Below are 9,064 nucleotides of genomic sequence, written 5' to 3'. Positions count from 1 at the left end.
TAATTTATAACCCCCGCCCCCCAACATATAGACATGTTCAAACATGTTTGCCTACAGTTACTTAGATCTGTTCAGAACTGCTTACCATTTGTGAATGTTCTTCTCTTACTGCTTTCCTTGTTGCCTATACCTTGCACATATGTACTTCTATTACTTAAGGGTTTCACTGTATTATATTTATTGGTTGACTTGTGGGTTTTTGAGAGTAGGGGCCATATTTATATTACTTGCCTTGTATCTCAGTGCCTACATATTTTAGTTCCTGTTGTGTAATTAGTGTCCAAAAAAAAAAAAATGCTGAATGAAATCAAAGAGGAGCCAGGGACTCACAGACATTATTCTGTTCAGAAATCAAGATAGAATTAATATATTCTTTTTGAAAGGCATCTCCTAGAAACCAGGAAACAGAAGAAAGAATTTCAACAGTAGATTCTGTTTTCTTTCATTCATAGGTTCATACACATACCCACAAACCGATGTGTAGTTCCAAGGTGCTTTTGTGTCGATGTATAAGGGCCCAGGTCCTGAAGTGCCTGAAGGAACAAGGGAGGATCCTTGCATTTTGGGAGCTGGGTCTGCACAAAACAAGGTAAGGCACTCAGTGGAGTGGAGAAAAAGCTCAGTGTCTAGAACAAGAGTCAAGCCCAAGAAGCCCTGAGACTAAGTTCTGGTTTGGGATTCCTTTTGGTCTTCCTTCTAGTGCTTTCAAGGTCTGGAAAGGGCCAAACCTACACGTGGGCTATAACTATAGGCAGGGAATGTAGCAGACAAGGTGTAGAAAGAGGTGGAATGTCCAGGAAGTAAAGATGGTAACTGGCCAACCCAACTGCAAGGGATGGCTAAGGCTTTAATAGTTGACTAACTACCATATTACCAGTGCTGAGTGTGAAAGAGTCTACTGATTCTGACTCCAATTACAATGTGTGGGTTTTGCCCCCCACACCAAGCAATTCTCCGACACCAGCTGGGTGTCCTACAATTCAACTCAGTTATGACATTCTACCTGGAGATAGCGTCAGATCTCACAGGTTAAGGGCTCAGTCCCACAAGACTACCCTCTACCCACACTTCAGGTGCCAATGGAAAGTCAAGATTTTCACCTTTACTATTGACTGGCCGGCTATAGATTGGAGGTTCCATTGACCCCCTCCTTGGGTTTGATTAATTTGCTAGAGCAGCTCACAGAACTCAGAAAAATATTTTACTTACTAGATTACCAGTTTATTATAAAAGGCAATAACTCAGGAACAGCCAGATGGAAGAGATGCACAGGGCAAGGTATGGGGAAATGGTGAGGAGTTTCCATACTCTCTTGGGGGGCACACCACTCTCCCACATCTCCATGTCTTCACCAACCAGAAGCTCTCTGAACCCTGTCACTCTGGGTTTTTGGGAGGCTTCAGTACATGGGCATGATTGGTTAAAATATTGGCCATTGGCTATTGAACTCAACCTTCAGCTCTCTCCCCTCCCGGGAGGTCAGGGGGTGGGACTAGAAGTTTCAACCCTCTAATCACTTGGTTAGTTCTCCTGGCAACCAACCATAACCCTTAGGAGTTTTCCAAAAGTCATCTTGTTAACATAAAAAAAGACACCTTTATCTCTCTCATCACAGAAAATACCAACAGTTTTAGGAATGAAGAACTACTATATATTTTTTATTATAAATCACAGTATGATGAAGGGTCTTGGAAAGATCCTCTAGGAGTGGGGAGATGCTACTCAACTTCTCACACCTTTTACTGTTAAACTCTGCCAAAAGAAGGAAAGAACGTGGAGAGGATGAATCTTTCACAAAATAGGGTAATGTATTGTTGAACTGTAATGTCATCAGCCATTAAGTTCTTGTTGCACGACAACCAAAACAACATGATGAGTGCTAATCCAAGAGGTATTTGATGTTTGTAATTGGGCTCAGCACTCACATGTGATCTTCCATCCATCACAGCTCTGCACTCGATCAACCATCTGTGCTTCTCAGAATTTTAAATCACATCTTGTTAAAATATGCACACTCAGGGCTTCCCTGGTGGCACAGTGGTTGAGAGTCCGCCTGCCGATGCAGGAGACGCGGGTTCGTGCCCCGGTCCGGGAAGATCCCACATGCCGCGGAGCGGCTGGGCCCGTGAGCCATGGGCGCTGAGCCTGCGCGTCCGGAGCCTGTGCTCTGCAACGGGAGACACCACGGCAGTGAGAGGCCCGCGTGATGCAAAAAAAAAAAAAAAAAAGCACACTCAAAGTAGCTTGAATGTTAACCCTCGTTGTTACATTCCATATCGTGCCACAGCCTTTTAAGCAAACTAAATCATGCTGTAGTAAATTGAGAACCCAGTATACACATTCTAGTACCTCTTTCCCTGTGTAAGTCAGGAAACAGGTCTTGCCATAGTTTAAGGGACATATGCCACGTGGTATTAATAACATTGTTATTGGTGGACACAGAAACGCATTTCTTAGAACTAAAAGCTCTTCAAAAATCCATTTAATGAAAGCTAGTTTTGAAAAGAGTAATACAACCACTGCATTTCTATAGTGAATCTAAGGATGGCGGATCCTTTATTTAACTTGACGTAGGTCTACACCTTTCCCAGGATTTTAACTCTCACTGTTTATGATTCATGTTGTGAAATACAGACAACCAGGACTTCCCTGAGGGTTCCGTGGCTAAGACTCCATGCTCCAAATGCAGGGGGCGCAGGTTCAGTCCCTGGTTGGGAAATTAGGATCCCACATGCCATGTGGCATGGCCAAAAAATTTTTTAAAAATTAAAAAAAATAAATTAAAAAAATGACAATTTCTAATAAATAAATAAATAAAATATACACAACCACTTCTGTAATGATTAGAGGAAAATAAATGAATGTTTTGGAAAAATGAAGACAGCAAAGAGTATTGTATGTTTACTGTCTGGCAATGAATTTTTCCCAAATATTGGCTTCATTCAATAAATGGTTATTATGAAAAATTTAAAAGGGGGAATGTACTTAAGACACCAAAGGATAAAAATAAAATAAATAAGGATAAATTGAAAAAGAAAAAAAAGTTTTAGCCACCTTCTTCAAACACTACCAAGGAAAGATCTGGTGGAAATGGAGTGGAGTTGAGTGTATTGCTTAGTGTTTGCTTCACCTATTTCTCCTTTCAGCTCCTTAAACTGAGAATATCACCTGCCTCATATTAAGCCTCCTAGAAACATGACCAAGGTCTTGGTTGCTCAAATTTAACTTTCTGAAAACCTAAATGTAAGGTAGGAGTTAACAAGAGGGAAGTATTTTGTTGTATTTTTTTTGGTGGTTCTGTCACGTAGAGAGTTTCTATTGAAACACTCATTCATTTAAATTGCTTTTAAGATATCTTGTAAAAAATTTTCCCCTACCCCTTTTGGTGCTTTTGGCTGGCCTAATAATTAAATTGACATAAGATAGATTAACAGGAGAAAAAACAAATTTAATTACTTTTGTACAGAAGTATGGATTCTCATAACTCAGAATCAGAAAAAAAAAAAAAAAAAAAGACCAAAGCAGACAGCTTTCATACTTTTTAAACAAAGAAACAATAAATTGTGAAAAGCTAACAAGACAAAGAAACTCATGCCTGGGTACTAATTAGTGAAGAACTTAAGCAGAATACCTCTGGTGGGTGATAAGGCTGTCTCCCCATCTTCTGGTGCTGGGAGTGTACCTGTCATATGGGAGATTTACTTACTGCTTTCATGAGGACAGAGAGGAGGGTCCAAGTGTCCTTGCACCAGCTCTTTCTCAAGTAACTTTAATTCAGAATAATCCATATGCCACTTTGGCATATTTTGGGGCAGACTGACTTGAGCCCAACAGTACAATGTTTATTATTTTTAACTATACACAGCAATTAGGGTCAGGATAGCAAAGCACTGCCTAGCAGGAGTCCTGAGGGAATCAGGTTTGATGAATATATAAGAATGCTTTCCAATGAATGTATCAATGGTTTCTAAACATGCAGTTCCCTGGAACGCTTACAAATATTTGAAAACTGTAATTACTTACAGAAGGATTCAACAGACTATTTTTCCCCCTCAAATAAACTTTGTATACACCATTCATTTACTCAGCAAATCATTTCTTTACAAATAATGAAAAGACACAGGAGCCCAGCCTTTGTTTGTATTATCACAAATGTCCAGTTTTGTGGAGTCTGAATTATGAGACTTTGTACGTTTAAAGTCTTGAGGTGGCCTATCCCCAGGTTTACCTAAACACATTGGATTTGTCGCCTTAGAAGGAACAAGGATTCCTCAAGATCTTATCACACCATTCTTGCCCTGGTGAGTAAAACTCAAAAGAATGAACAGCAGTTGTCTCAATAGTAGTAATGACAAGTGGCATAAAGTGAGCCATTTAAGTTTTAAAAATTACATTAAGGTAAAATATTAATTTTATTTAAGTCTTTATCTACTACTTAAGTCTTTTCTTTTTTAAATTTTATTTAATTAATTAATTTTTAGCTGCGTTGGGTCTTCGTTGCTGCGTGCGGGCTTTCTCTAGTTGCGGCGAGTGGGGGCTACTCTTCGCTGCGGTGCACGGGCTTCTCATTGCGACGGCTTCTCTTCTTGTGGAGCACGGGCTCTAGGCACTCAGGCTTCAGTAGTTGTGGCTCGCGGGCTCAGTAGTTGTGGCTCACGGGTTCTAGAGCGCAGGCTCAGTAGTTGTGGTGCATGGGCTTAGCTGCTCTGCGGCATGTGGGATCTTCCTGGACCAGGGCTTGAACCCGTGTCCCATGCATTGGCAGGCGGATTCCTAACCACTGTGCACTGGAGAAGTCCCCTTAAATTTTATTTTTTAAAAAATTGAAGTATAGTTGATTTACACTTAAATCTTTCTCTTAAGGTCCAATTTTGAAATTAAATTACTGTAAGAAAAGTTTTTCTATCCAGACTGACCTTGATTTTCTTAATAAGAGTCCTGGGATAAAGAAGATGATGTCAGCCTGACTGTGGGCCAGTCTGCAGTGACCACATCCAGGGTCCACGGATCAAATGAGGAACTGGTTTGAGAGAAATCAGAAGTTTTAGTATGTTTGGTCGTTAAGAACAGACATATTTCTTGAAATGAAATGTTTTCATTTGTTCAAGAAATTTAATGGACTTTCATTTGACAGTGGAAAAAAAAGGGCAGGGATTGTGTCTTATTCTTTCTTTGTCCCCAGTACTGCTCCTGGCACATGGCCAGTATTCACAACATGTTTGATTGATGAATGAATGAAGAAATACATGGAATGTTATGTTATGGTGTGAGATGGAGGTTGGAAAAGTGAGAAGAAAGTTTTCACATCCTTAGAGAGGATGCTCTTGGATTGTAGTGACCCCTCCTGGGTGTCTGTCTATTCCAGGCCCTTCCTTCCTTCAGTCTTTAGGTCTTGTGGACCCCACTGGCCAGAGCTGATTGGATCAGGGTGGGAATGAGATCCAAAACTCTCTCTCCAGGAACTGGGGTTAAGGCATCCTTGTCTGTCTGTCTCTGCTGGGCGCTTGAATTAAGGACTTGTAAACTGGGGAGTTCTGGGGCAGCAACCTCCTGCCGAGTGCACAGAGAGGCAAAGCTCTTTAGGGAGAGCTATAGAGAGAGGCAGGAGCTAGGGATCGGGTCCCACTGAGGGGACAGAGTTGCCTGCTGGCTGCTTCCATTCTGCCCCGGGATACTGAGATACCCCTGTATCCTCCTTGTTCATCCTCCTCTTTGCTTAAACCCATTCGAGTGGGTTTCTGTTCATTTCATCAAAACAACTTGACAAAGATGAGACATTTTGAAATTCACTTTCCGTTTCTGGCTTGAGTTTTCATGAAGGAGAATACAGACTATGAAGTATGTCAGAGGCATACGATAAAGTCTCCTCTTTATTGGCAGGAGAAATTTTTTAAGTGCCCAATTCTAAGAATTATCCGGCATTTTTCTTCCTGATATTCCTCCCCCAGTATAATCCTGTGAAAGAGTGTAATTCTATGGTTATTTCTGTCTATTTATGGTAGACGATATACATAGTGTTTTCCAAATTTAAAAAGGCAACTCAGAAAGCAAACTGTCTCAAACAAGATCTGGTACATACATTTTTTTTGCAGACATAATTTATAACTCCTGGGAAAAAATTAGCATTCCAGAGCAATTTTCTGATAGACTTTAAGGAGGTTAAGATATCCTTTTGGAAAGTTATGTGCCTATCTACCCACCCAACTGACCATCTGCCTTTTTTCGAGTCTGAGGTCACCATGCATATTTTATATTGTATCATATCGAAGTATAACTCAAAACTTCTAAAAGCATGATTCTTAATTCTTACATGAATATAAAACAGCATGTGTCACAGATTTATTTAACACATTAATGAGAGATCCAGCTAGTTTAAAAATTATGGGAAATATTGAATATCATCAATGGAAGAATGCAAAACTGGTTAATGTCCTACATGACAATAAAACGGTAACTTTTGTGATTATATTTTCTCCCAGACAGAAATCATTTCATTTGTACAGGACAGAAACCTACTAGTTAACCTGTAACTTCACAGTCTGCTCTCTAATTAATGGTAATAATTCAGACACAGATGCATTCTTCTGAAGAATTAAATAATCCTTGGGTGGACCAGTTATTAAACGATTTTCTACTCTAAGACTGAAAAGTCACACAAGTTTGTTTCTTTCTTATTTCCAAGTTTTGGAAAATTTTTCTTAACAGCCAACTTTTTTTTTTTTCTATAAATATCTCTAACAGAAGGGATATCTTTAAATTGGCTGGCTCTTCTCTTGTGGAAAATTTTAAATAAAACTTTGACACATGCTCTTTTCAATTTGACTATGAAATTGCTTTAACACTTCAATATTAAAAATTATTAGTGAGGTCATTCAAATACCAGAAAGTAGCTGTTTCTTTGATAGACTATCTCATTTGTTTTTGAAAATCTAAGGCCATACCCAAAGGCCCAAACTAAAACACACAGTGTAAATGCAATTTAAATAACAAGGAACTCTTCATGCATTTATACCATTTTTGATTTTCATCGTTAATTTTTTCCAAACATTTAAGCAATTAATTGGCTATATTCAGCTATAGGTGGAAAATATTGTTTTGATTAAAATGTAAATTCTTTTTATAAAGTGTCATTATCTTATTAGAACATTGCACTTTGGCAAAAAATAGATGTAGTTTTATTACATACATTCGATGCTAGCATTTAACACATTGTAATTGCACACCCTACTTGTTACATTTCACTGTTAGATATTGAGGTCTGTCTATTGGTTTATAGGTAATATTTTCTCCATCTTTAGATAGAAATATTTTGGTAAACCATGATTCTATAAATATACGATACAATGGAAAATTCTTTTCTGTTTCTTTTTCAGTGAATACCTTTTCAGTTTAATCCTGTGGTAATTTTATGTTTTCTCAGATAAGAAAAAGCATTCATCCTGTGTGTGTTGCTTACCATATTATAAGATTTTATTTTTAGTGCAAAGTCTAAGTTTTAATTATAAAAGTATTTGTATCCCTAAAATTTTGCAAAGAATGCACTGCAAAAGACATCTGTCTTATGTTTGTTTTGTATCAGATTGATGCTGAGCAACTGATAATTGTTGAAAGGTTGTTAGAGCAAAGCTGAGGTTTCCCTGAGGAAGAGAGAGTCGCCTGTGGGCTTTGGCTTCCACTCCAGTCCAGGAGTTTCCAGCCTGATCTTGCCAGCCTGCCCTAAGGATTTTAGGCCTGCCAGCCCTCACAACTGTGGAAGCCAATTCCTTGAAATAGATCTCTTTATATGTAAATGTATATAGTTCACTTGTGTGGTGTGTGTGTGCATATGTGTGCGCATGTGTTTATATACATGTTATTCTCCTGGTTCAGTTTCGCTGGTAGAACTCTGACTGTTACACCTTTGAAATTGGTAAAGAAAGCTAGGAACTTGCAAACTGCTCCCTCTTTCCCTAGGAAGAAACTCCCTTTGAAGAGCTTAACTCTTTAAAATTGGCCCCCCAGGGGGAAGGAGGGGTGGGATGAATTGGGAGATTGGGATTGACATATATACACTGCTATGTATAAAATAGGTAACTAATGAGAACATATTGTATAGCACAGGGAACTCTACTCAATGCTCTGTGATGACCTAAATGGGAAGGAAATCCAAAAAAGAGAGGATATATGTATACGTATAGCTGATTCACTTTGCTGTACAGCACAAAGTAACACAACATTGTAAAGCAACTATACTCCAATAAAGATTTTTAAAAAATGGCCCCCCAAGTCTGAGAAATTTATATTTTCTGTTACTTTAAATCTCTCCTTCCTTCCTTCCTTCTGTAATTCTTCTATTCATTAGTATTTCCCAGCTTGAATAAAGGTCATTACGCACACACCAGCCTCACGTTAATGTTGTTCAGAGGACTTAGAGGATGGGGCAGTGTTAAATGTGCAGCTGTCAAAATCATGGCTCTCAATCGCAGTCAACAGAAATTTACTGTTGCAAATTTTTTGTTTGCTGGACTGAAGCAAAAAAGAAAAAAAAAAGAAAAAGAAAAAGAAAAAAGGACTGGATTAAAAGGACAATTGGGCAGCTCAGAATAGCTGAGAAAGTTGGACAGTGATGCTTGGAAAATGGCCCGGAGGATCTGTCAGCCGCAGCCAGGAGCTGGTCAGACACCTGCCACAAAACCAGCCTGTTCATGATACTGCTACCTCCCTGACCTACGACTGGATGCACTGCTTAGGGGGCCACTGCTGCCACGGCTGGCTAGGAAATTTACTCAGGGTTGTTGCTGACACTGTCCACCAGAATGCATTCTCCACCGCCCCACGTCTTTGGGTCATCAGCTCCTGGTTCAAGTCCAAGGTTGATGCAATTGATTGGGTCACATGCCTGGGTCACCTGCTGGTGCCCTAGCGGTGAGGAGGTCGGGAGAATATTTGGTACTTTTGGCTTCTATATGGGAAAGAGAGCTCTGCTTGGTGGGAAATTCTCCAAATACAGGGAGGGGAATTGGATGGGGGTCAAAGAGGAAAAATGCCCACTACAGTGCCTTCGGGCACCACCCCTCTGTGGAAG

This window comes from Pseudorca crassidens, chromosome 3, assembly GCF_039906515.1.
Source record: "Pseudorca crassidens isolate mPseCra1 chromosome 3, mPseCra1.hap1, whole genome shotgun sequence".
NCBI classification, from domain to species: Eukaryota; Metazoa; Chordata; class Mammalia; order Artiodactyla; family Delphinidae; genus Pseudorca; species Pseudorca crassidens.
The sequence above is the reverse complement of the archived record's forward strand: the minus strand, read 5'-3'. Positions refer to the sequence as shown.